Genomic DNA, 11,877 nt, shown 5'->3' on the forward strand with positions numbered 1-11,877 from the left:
TTTAAAAAATGAAAGCAACTCAAGTGTCCATCAACAAAGGAATGGAAAAATGTGGTATATACATACAATGAAATATTACTCAGCCTTAAAAAGAAAGGAAATCCTGGCACATGCTACAGTGTAGATGAATCTTGAAGGAATTATGCTGAGTGAAAGAAGCCAGTCACAAGAAGACAAACACCAGATGATTCCACTCATACGAGATACTGAAGAGTAGTCAGACTCGTAGAGATAAGAAGAAAAATGGTGGCTTCCAGAGCTGGGGTTGGGGAGAACTGGGCAGTTATTATTTAATAGGTAGAGTTACAGTTTTTCAAGATGAAAGAGTTCTGGAGAGGGATGATGGTGATAGTAGCACAACGATGTGAAAGTACTTAATGCCATTGATCTGTACACGTAAAAATGGTTACGATGGTAAATTTTATGTTACGTGTATTTTACTGCAATTTACAGAAAACTCAGTAAACAGAAAACAACTCAATTTTTTAAATTGGGCAAAGTATTTGAACAGACGTTCCCCAAAGAAGATAAACAGATGGAAAATAAGCACATGAAAAGATGCTCAACATTGTCAGTCATTGGGAAAATACAAATTAAAGGATCATTACATACCTATTAGAATGGCAAAAATTAAAACCACTGACCATACTAAGTTTTGGCAAGGATATGGAAGAACTGGAATTTTCATGTAGCGTGGATAGAAATGTAAAATGGTATAGCCACTTTGGAAAATAGTTGGGTGGTTTCTAAAAAGTGAAACATACACTTTCCATATGTGATCCAGCCTTTCGACTCCTAAGTGTTTACCCAAGAGAAGTCAAAACATATGTCCATACAAAGACTTTTAAAAAATATATTTATAGCAGTCATATATAATGGCTGAAAACCTGGAAACAACCCAAATGTCCATCAACAGGTGAATGGATAAACAAATTGTGGTATAGCCATATGATAGACTACTACCTGGCTCCTTTTTTTTTTCTCCTGTTTCTTAACAAAAGGAATATGGATGGATCTCAAAATAATTAGGTTGAGTGAAAGGAGTCAGACAAAACAACAGTACAGACTGATGATTCCATTTACATAACATTCTAGAAAATATGCACTAGTCTCTAATGAAGGACAGCAGATCGGTTGCCTGGGTATATGGGGAGGAAGCAGGAGGATGAGATTACAAGGGGCACGAGCAAACCTTTGTGGGTGTTGGATATGTTCATTACCTTGATGGTGGTGATGGTTTCATGGCTGTATGCGCATGTCACAACTTATCAAATTGTATTCTTTAAATATGTACAGCTTATTGTACGTCAATTTTACTTCAATAAAGCTGTTAACAAAATAAACAAAGGAGCTTTGCGAGCTCAGACTTGATCTGCCTCAGTAAATTCCATCTGTTGGTGGAAACAGAGATTGAGAATAATAACAATTTGGAATTTTCACTTTGGGAAATAATCAAGGAAGACAACCTGGGATGAGAAAAAAAAAAAACTGCTGAGCCACATGGAGAGTTTGAAAGAGGTCGAAAACTGTTCATTTTCTCTGCATTTAATCAACATAGAAAGCCTCAGAGTCACATGATATTGGAGCCAGGAGGAATCTTCAAGAGATGAAATAGTCCAATTTCTTTATTTTACAGATGAGGAAATGAATCCAAGCGAAATAAAGGGACTTGCCTTAGGTCACACAGCTTGCAGAGCTAAGAATAAAATGTGAGTCCTCTGAAGCTTACTCTAATGCTATTTATTTTTCTTCATCTAGCTAACCTAAACCCTTGGGTAATTGTTAATCTAGGCTAGTCTATGAAAATATGGAATAACACAATACCTATGAGATGCTGAGTTCCTTCATGGCCATGTGGATGGCCATGAAGATAGAAGGGAACACCACTACATTTACCTTCATATTTTCCAGTCCCCAAACCCTCTTAGACAATACTCCTTGTAGGGCAGTAATGCTCTCCTGGCTACCCTCAGAATCTAGGCAACTTAAAAACATTACTTCTGAAGTGAACTCCTCACAGGTACAGTCAGGTCTGCTATAATGCTTGTCTTGAAAACACAAATTTGTTCCAATGTGATTGATATATTAGGAAACAACATATGAGTATAATGGAAATTTGCCTTGGCCTATGTGAGATCTTATGAGCAAGAAACACGAGGTGAAAGCAGAAAATCATCCAGCCAGCTGAACTGAGGCGCCTGGGAATACACAAAATGCACACACACGCTCTCCTCAGATATCTACCAGCTACCTCAGTTTACTGTGTATGTTGAGTTGTGCCCATCCACATCTGGTGTTAAAATTCTTCCTCTGATTTTAGATAACTTACCTTCCTAACACTGTACAATGAATTACAAGCTGCAACCCTTCCAATGCCTACTCCCTCAAACAAATTTCAAATCTTTTTTTAAGGTAAAGTGACATATTTATTGTATTATTTATGAATTTCCTTTTCTTTTTCAACTTGAAAGCAGTCATTTTTTGTTAACTGACCAGATTATAAAAATAATCATGGGAGGCACCATAGTTCATCCTTCTAAGAAGCCTGTTGATCCGGTCTCCCCTGTTGCCAGCAGCTCTGCCTTCTACACAATGCAATGCCTTTCTCTCCATTCCACCTTATGAAGAAGATAATTTGAAAGACCACAGGAAGATGTTTGCATTTTCCAACAGTATGGGTCTCATGAATCAGATCCTCCATGCAGATGATTTCCTATTTACCAAGAGATCGAGCAGTCGAAGTGTTATCTGTTGGGACAATCGCCTTCTTGTTGATCTTGCTATAACCGCGCTTGTAGATCAATTCTTTTACTCATTTGTTTCAGGTATCCCATACAGTATATGGCTCCACAGTCAGCATGTTAACTGAGCTTTACTGAGCTTAACAAAGGTGCCACTGAGGAGCTGAAAAAGGTAAAGAAGATGGAACACCTTTCAGATCTTTGGGCTCACACCGTTGATACCCTGATCCTAAAGACAAATGCTCATTTGGGTTCTAGAGTTACACAGAAGTTACCCACTTTTCTTGCCATCTTTGCCAGTCAAATCTCACTTCTGTACATCTGCCTATTTTCCTTATTATGGTGCTTAGCTTTTTCATAGATAAGCTTCCTCCTTGCCTTTTGAAGCATCTTTTGGGCAAACTTCTTTCTCAGGTGCATGATCTTCAGCTCTGCAAAAGTCCTTTGCTTTTTCTTGATGGTATCGGGCATAGCAGAAACCTTTTTTCCCTTCTCTTCTATACCCTCCATGATTCCAGCCAGAAAAGAGGTTACTTATAAATTTCTTAACCATTTAACATGTGTAAAACTGTGCTACCGTTTTTATTAGGTTCTTATATCTTTTTTTTTTAATGTGTCACTGGTGAGGTTTTGGAGTGTTGTCTCCCTGAGCGCATCTTTTCCCATAAGCCCTGTGGGTTTTATTGCACTATTATTGTGCATAGCATGGTGATTTTTATGAAGGCATGTGTCATATTATAGCAGAACTGTATTAAGAGTGTGGGTTAAACCCTTAAAAGACTAATCTTGGGTCTAACAGCTGTTGGTGCGCACACACACACACACACACACAGAGACACACACAGCCTTGTTTAAATACAGTTGACCCTTGAACAGTGTAAGGGTTAGGGGTGCTGACCTTCTGCACAGTAAAAAAAACCTGAGTATCATTTATAGTTGGCCCTCCTTATTGGCAGTTCCTCTATATCCACTGTTCCATATCCATGGATTCAACCAATCAATATTAGTACTGTAGTCTTTACTACTGAAAAACAATCTGTGTATAAGTGGACCCGTGCAGTTCAAAACTGTGTTGTTCAAGGGTCACCTGTTCTACTAGGCAGGTATCCTGTCATATGAGTTTGTTTCTGGGCTGACGGGAGAATAAAGTATCCATTTCAGAGTCAGCCCACACAGTGGTTCTTAGTTGCAGGATGTGGATCCCTTGTTCCCTCTGACTAATGTTGGATGGGATGGAGACCATTATCACTGGCCACCAGCAAAGACAAGCATTAAATCAGTTCACACATAAATGGATCAGGCTTACCAATGACCCACCCTCTTGGCATCTTAAGTGCTAGAAACAGTATAGGTCAAAGCATGTTCCATCGTGGCCTGCATCAGAATCACCCGGAAGACTGAACAGAAAGAAGATTCCTCGACCTCACTCCAGATCTTCCAAATCAGAGCCTCTAGGACTTACTAAGGAATCAGGAATCAGCATTCTGACACTCAGTGATCCTCATACACCCTGAACTTTGGGAACTACTGGACTAGGATGTCTGGCTAAACAAGGCATACAAATGTAGAGCCAGGTTCCCAGGCACTTGATATACAGCCAAACAACATTTTACCTAAAACAGCTGGCTTTTACTCTATTTTAAATCATTATTGTCCAACTACAATGGCTTTTGTCCAGTTTTAGACCATTATTGTTGAGGATTTGTCATGGGTGCCACCTGTTAACCTGTTATGAGGAATTGGGGGTTGATAGAAAGAAAGGAAAGTACCAGAGAGGCGTTTGACATATTACAGAGTGTTGTTCTGTAGCTTGTTCATTAAGTTCATATCCCATCTGCCTATCAAATTTTTTTTAGAACTTTGAATTAAATTTCTCTGGTATGTTCTGAAGCAAAGACAGGACATCTGTAGCTTCCTAATGAATCATTTCTCTCTTCTATAATCTAGCCACTGATAAACTGGCACTAAGTTCTGTATTTGTGTACAAGATGGGTTGGGAACAAAACAGCAGTTAAAAATTGCAGAGCTATTATGAGTGCATTAAAGGAATATAATTATTTTTCTGGAGTACACAGCCATTATTATAATGTTCCATACAGTAATGCCTTGTAATCTGCCTCAAGTGTTAATGTGATGTTTAACATGTTTTACCTTGGAAAGTATTTTATTATGATTCAAGTCACAGGTAAAGTAATGAAAGATCTTAACTCTCTCCTTTACAGCCCCAAATAAATATTGTAAAATAACTCTAGTACTTAGTATGCTGAAAGGAAAAAAGCAAGTTCTAGCTTCTAGTGTGTGCAAGAGGACACTGTAATAAAGAGGTGTTTCTGAAGAAATGATGCAAATGGACATGAAAGTACAGAACTAAGATGGATTTGCTTTGTCTCTTTTGAAATTGTTGAAACAAGGACCAAGATGAAATTTATTATGCATGCTTTGTAAAATGGCACGAGGTATCACAGAATTAGCATGAGAATTACCTAAGTGCTAGAAACCTCCATTCCCAGAAGTTCTGTTGATGATTCATCTTGCCCACCCTTTTCTAAATAAGACTTGACTTGTTCAAGAATTGTCACTTTCTCATGGCATGACAAGTGTCAAGCTTGTATTTAAGAGTAAAATGCCATGATATCTACACTTACTTTCAATTAATGTCCAGAGAAAGAAAAGAAAATATGGCAAAATATTAACCATTGTTGAATCTAAGAGGGTGGTATATGGTTGTTCACTAAACTATTCCAACAACTTTTCTGAATGGGGGAAATTTCTCAGAGTACAAATTTGGAGGGAAAAAAAAAAGGAATGCACAATGTAGCCACTTAAGGTCAATGAAAATATTTATAGTCACTCCAGAAACCCTTGAAATCATACCCAAGCCTGTGAGTACGATTCAGTGTGTAATTCTGGTTTTATGACTTGGCATGGCACTCCTGTAAAATTATGACTGAAGAAGAAGGAAGTGAAACTTGATAACTGCCCTACCCACTGTAATTCTTTTTTTTTTTTTTTTTTTGTGGTACGCGGGCCTCTCACTAATGTGGCCTCTCCCGTTGCGGAGCACAGGCTCCGGACGTGCAGGCTCAGCGGCCATGGCTCACAGGCCCAGCCGCTCCGCGGCACGTGGGTTCCTCCCGGACCGGGGCACGAACCCGTGTCCCTTACATCGGCAGGCGGACTCTCATCCACTGCGCCACCAGGGAAGCCCTGTAATTCTTTTGATACTGAGTATATTCCCCTCCGGAATGTGACTTGTGTAGTAAATGTTACAGTGGTTTTCCACTTCAGGCCCACGCTTATAAGATTATTTCTCTTTCTGTGGTTGACTAAAAACTGAGTTGTCATAGTGTGGAGATCAAAATTAGTTTCTGTAAAGAACAGGTTTTACGTAAGTCTTCAAACCAGTTAGATTCTAAACTAGGAAATGTTTATAAATAGACGGATCCATGAGTAAAAGTTCATTTATCAAAATAAATGACAAGGTGGATTTATTTATGGAGTAAAATCATGGAATCAAGATTTTCTCCTAGAAGAGTCATAGATGTTTTTATGTTGTGTATGTTTATATTTGTTTCTATATGTTATGTATGTTTCCATTTCAGGAACTTGAAGCAACTAGTTAATCTCAAATTCTCTTTTCCTCTCTCTCTGGCACCATCTGTCTTCTCCAAGCCCTATTACTTCTATCTCAGACTCTCATACTTGAAATGTGGCTCTGGGCAAAAGACCATATCTCATCTGCAGAATGAGGCGGAGGGCTAATGTACCTCACAATCCTCCTGGATCCCATAACAGTTCAGCTTCATTTTCATTTGCCAGTTAATTGTGTTGTTTACTCTCCTCACTCCCTGGGAACCCACCAGGCTCATGATCTCTCCAATCAATAATTTAAATCCTCCCTTCTCTGAAACAGGAACAAGGAGATTCTCTCTCTCTCTCTCTCACTCTCTCTCTCCCCTCTCTTCTCCTCTCTCCCCTACCAGTTTCCATTTCCATAGGTCCAACAAATGACCACTTCCTGAGTTTCTAAACTTAGCTCTTAGGCTACCTGACCTATTAACCCTTTCACAGCTGGCTCCCCTCTGCACCTGCTGGACCCATTATAGTTCTACATTCCATGTAAACCAAAAGATTCTTAAAACATGCTTGGTAAATGCTGGTTTCCCGTCTCCTAGGAATGCAAGTTCACGACAGGTGATGTGCCTAATGGGGTCAGCTGGACCTAGTTATATTCTCTACTGAATTCCTAAGGTATAGCCCCGAGACTTCCCGGTTACCAAATGTTTCCATCTACCTCACCATGAGCAGCTGGTTCCAGATGCACGGTTAAAGTTATGACCAGACATAGAAACACCTGTGCATAGTTTCCTAAAGCACCTTCAGGATGACAGGTATTGTGTATGCTTGTCTGCTGCTGCTATCATTAGAAGTACTTCATACTGACTAAGCTGTTGTTGAGGATGAAGTGGATTAAGATTTATGGAGTCTGAGTGGTAAACACGTGACATACGGCTCTGCGGGCAGGCTGGGTGGTGTGCAGTTTTATTCAGCACCACACCTCAAGTGCTCATCAGGGCAGCCTGCGTTAAGGGCATTTTCTAAGCAGCAGAAAGGCAATTCAGATGTTTGAATGACTCATCCGATTGACCTTCCACCACAGCCCAACTATCCTCAGGGGATGGGCAGGCTGACAGCAAAATGCCACAGGGAAACACACTGGAGGGGAAGCAAGGGAACCGCAGATGCCCACAACTGGGTAGATGAATCACTGGGTCCCTCTGTGCCTTCGTTAACCTGTGAAGTTCACGGACAACAGCACCTGCCTCCTACTTGCCTTGGGAGGTTGTTTTGAGGACTGCAGGCAATGCTGGCCACGTGCTTAGAACTCTGGAAGATACTAGAATTCAGACGAATGGAATGCCAAGTCACAGTAGACACATTGAACCCTAGGTCCTTCCCTACATCGACAGAGGCATGTCATTTATGTCATTTGTTAATGCAAATGTCTTTACATTTTGATCAAATTAATAACTAAAGAGCCACTAGATAACCAAGCACTCAACTACGTTGTGATGTGACTGACCCTCTGGTGGAGTCCTAGAGGTGGGGGAAGAGAGAAAAAGCAAGGGCCCTTGAGATGTGCGTGCTGGAGAGTGTAATCTTACGAACTACCTCTGTTCAGAATGGGAGAGCACCAATGAATAGATACAGCAGGTTCCGTCCTATTTCGGCAGAGACATTTGATGAAAGCCTGTTGAACTGGGCCAGGAGCAGCGTGCATCCACCAGCCGTTCTCTGTAGATTTGACTTGTGGATCTTACCAGCACTCAAGTGGGGGGACAGCAGCACTGAGGGCAAAAAGCACACTCAAGTGTGATCTCTGATAGATCTCACTTCTCCAGAGGATATGTAGAATAAACCACAAATCATAAAACCTGGCCTATGGAAAGATACCAAGAACAAGAGAAGGGGCATCATCCTTAGACTCAGACAACTCACAGGCCCCTGAAAAGATTTCCTGCAGGAATCAGGAAAAAAAAAAAAAAAATTGGGAAGTTTACCTCCTCAGAAGAATGCAAAGTAACTGACCTCTTTAAAACAGATTCAGGGCTTCCCTGGTGGTGCAGTGGTTAAGAATCCGCCTGCCAATGCAGGGGACACGGGTTCGAGCCCTGGTCCGGGAAGATCCCACATGCTGCAGAGCAGCTAAGCCCGCGAGCCACAACTACTGAGCCCGTGTGCCACAGCTACTGAAGCCTGCATGCCTAGAGCCCGTGCTCTGCAACAAGAGAAGCCACCACAATGAGAAGCCCGTGCACCCCAAGAAGAGTAGCCCCCGCTTGCCACAACTAGAGAAAGCCTGCGTGCAGCAACAAAGACCCAACACAGCCAAAAATAAAACAAATAAATTAATTTTAAAAAATAAAATAAAACAGATTCAGAAAAGCACAGGATGGATGAGATGAAAAGACAATAGAATGAAAGAAAATTGGAGGTGGGTGAATGAAGTCTGAGATAGTGGAACTGAAATCCATAATGGAGACAATAAAGAACAGAATTGGCAATGCAGCCTCACCTTTCTCAAGGGTAGTTCAGCAACATGTATTAATATTCTTAAATATGTACATGGTCTTTTACTTAACAAGTGTATTTCTAAAAAATTTAATCCAAGGAAATAATAGTACAAATTTACAAAGATGGAAGTATAAGATGTTAATGAGGGCTTTTTTTTGTGTGTGTGTGTGTGTTACGCGGGCCTCTCACTGTTGTGGCCTCTCCTGTTGCGCGGAGCACAGGCTCCGGACGCGCAGGCACAGCGGCCATGACTCTCGGGCCCAGCCGCTCTGCGGCATGTGGGATCTTCCCGGACCGGGGCACGAACCCGTGTCCCCTGCATCAGCAGGCGGACTCTCAACCACTGCGCCACTAGGGAAGCCCTAATGAGGGCTTTTATCATAGAAAAATGTGTCCACCAATGGAGAATTACTTAACTACATTATGGTATTGATATATCACAATATTAAAGTGAACACAGCATTAATAGTTTTAAAATTCTTTTTCATATTCTTTTCCATTATGGTTTATTACAGGATATTGAATATAGTTCCCTGTGCTATACAGTAAGACCTTGCTTTTTATCTATTTTATATATAGTAGTTTGTCTCTGCTAATCCCAAACGCCTAATTTATCCCTGCCCCACTCCCTCTTCCCTTTGGTAACTATAAATTTGTTTCCTATGTCTGTCAGTCTGTTTCTGCTTTGTAAATAAGTTCATCTGTATCATATTTTAGATTCCACACATAAGTGATATCATATATTTGTCTTCTCTGACTTACTTCACTTAGTATGGTGATCTCTAGGTCCAGGGTACACTTGAACAATACTACTCTTAGATCCAGACAAGAAGTACCTCTGCCCTGGGCTTCATGCTTTAGCTTTGCTCTGCACACCACAAACCCTGCAGATCATAAGCACAGACACACACACACAAATATCAGAGAGCATGCCTTGCCTGCCACTTAGAATCTGACCATTAGCACTGGCCCAGCACAACCTCTAACCCTAAACATCGGCTCCTGTTCAGCCCCCGGGGAATACTTCCCCTGGCTTACCCTATAACCCCAAAACAAAAGGCAACTGTATCAAAATGCCATGAAGATTTGCAGGTTGCTCTACTGCCAACATTGAAGGCCAGTGTCTTCTTAGAATTCAGGGCAGATCTGAGCAGCAAAAGTTCTTAGGTTAGAAAAAAGACAAATTTGTTAGCTTGTCAAATCCGTCTCAGAGAGCTTGAAGGCAATAACTTCTTCTATAGTGAAGTATGTCCCCACAGTGCCAAGCCTTCTTTGTTTCCTTTGTTTCCCAATTCACAGTTCTGGAGGAACTGACAACTTAATATTGTATTCACAGCAGTCACATGTAGTAGCAGAGCAACACTTTGTAACACTAAACAAGTAGTTTTACCCTTTAATTTATATTGTCTCTCAGACCCCAAACCACCTCCTATATTTTGTTGTGTGAAGCCATTACTGGGACTCTGCAAACTACCTTCCTACTTTCTGCCAAAAGGGAAGACGGCAGGAAGGCTGCAAGGCCAGAGAAGGCAGGGACTTGCTCCTCTCTCTGTGTGTTGGGTGTTCCTGGCTGCATCACCTCCACGACAGCCCTTCAATGTGGCAGCGACAGCTGGTTCATGTCCTGCTTTTTGTGGCAGTCCCAGAAACAGCACCACAGCATCCACTAGCCAAGACAACTCTCCCCGTTCAAAGTCTCCACCCCAGTTGTGCAGTGCCCTCCTCCCAGCTTCTAGTTTCTTCTTTGTTCTCCCAGCCCTGGGCTAGCGGCTTCTGCAGCTACGAACTTCATGTTACTTTCATGACTCCTTTTCAGTATTTTAGTCTGAGGATACCTGTTTACCAATTCCTTAAGTTTTTGCTTCCTAACTGGACCTTACTGATACAATAGGTCTGAATGGAGCAAGCATGAAGCATAACAATAATTCTTCACAGTGCAATTAGATGAGCGTTGAGTGCTGGAATTGTGAATGGCTTTATTTTTATAAACTTATTTAATAAGATTTAATTAAATTTTGAACAAATTAAAGTACTATTTTATTTAAATACTTTGAGATTAAATTTTTTTGTATTTATGAATTATGATTTGTACTGGGCTTTTTACTTTTAATAATAATCTTGAATATTTTAGAAGAAAAAACACCTTACTTTAAAAACATGATATATGAGTCAGGATTCGAGTGAGAGATTTATTTCAAGGAACGGATTCGTGTGATCGTAGCGACTGGCAAGTATGAAATCTATAGGGCAGGCCACCGAGTCTGGAACTCTTGGGCAGAATTGATGCTGCAGTCTTGAGGCAGAATTTCTTCTTATCTGTGAAACCTCAGGTTTTGCTCTTAAGGCCTTTCAATTAGTTGAATGAGACCCACTCACATTACTGAGGATAATCTTTACTTAAAGCCAACTGATTGTAGGTGTTAGCCACATCTACAAAATACCTCCACAGCAACACCTAGATTAGTGTGGTTGAATAACTGTCTAGTACAGCTGAGCCAAGCTGATACAGAAAAATAACCATCATTTTTATACATTAAATATATATAATAATTTTTTATAAAATAATATCTATAAAATACATAAATATATGTTTTATTTTATAATTTCACATTAATTTACATTTTTGTAAATATATTTAATGTTTAGATACCTTGAATACTGTTTGATTTAGAAATGAAAAAGACAAAAGTAGAGCCCAGAAAAAAAATTTGAAGTTGCAGAAACTTCATCTCTCTGTTCAAGTTCTGTACTTGAAGAGAATAATTTTCTTGACCCTTTATTGTTTTTGATAAGTAACTAAATCTTTGTTAAACACAGAATTTGTAATATAATGTTCTGTTTGCTAACTTAGGATGATCATAGCCAGCTGAAGGCTGCTCATTCGCATTGTTTTCAAGTTGGGGACATTTAAGCAAACCACCTCTTTCCAAAATGGAAAATCTCGAATACCTTTGCTAAACATGCTCGGATTTGGCAATGTCCTTGAAATATGTTGCAACCAGAGTAGAAAAATGTTTATGGTCATTGACATTTTATGACAAATTGCTGCATAAGAAACTTC

General features: G+C 40.3%; 1 pseudogene across 1 annotated transcript; it reads right to left on the reverse strand.

The window, feature by feature from the left end:
• Nucleotides 1-2,484: 2,484 nt before the first annotated feature.
• LOC309819817 (large ribosomal subunit protein uL30-like) lies at nucleotides 2,485-3,251 on the reverse strand (annotated as a pseudogene). The gene has a single exon. The product of its transcript is annotated as a large ribosomal subunit protein uL30-like (transcript).
• Nucleotides 3,252-11,877: the final 8,626 nt, after the last annotated feature.

This window comes from Grampus griseus, assembly GCF_964374135.1.
Source record: "Grampus griseus genome assembly, chromosome: 3".
NCBI classification, from domain to species: domain Eukaryota; kingdom Metazoa; phylum Chordata; class Mammalia; order Artiodactyla; family Delphinidae; genus Grampus; species Grampus griseus.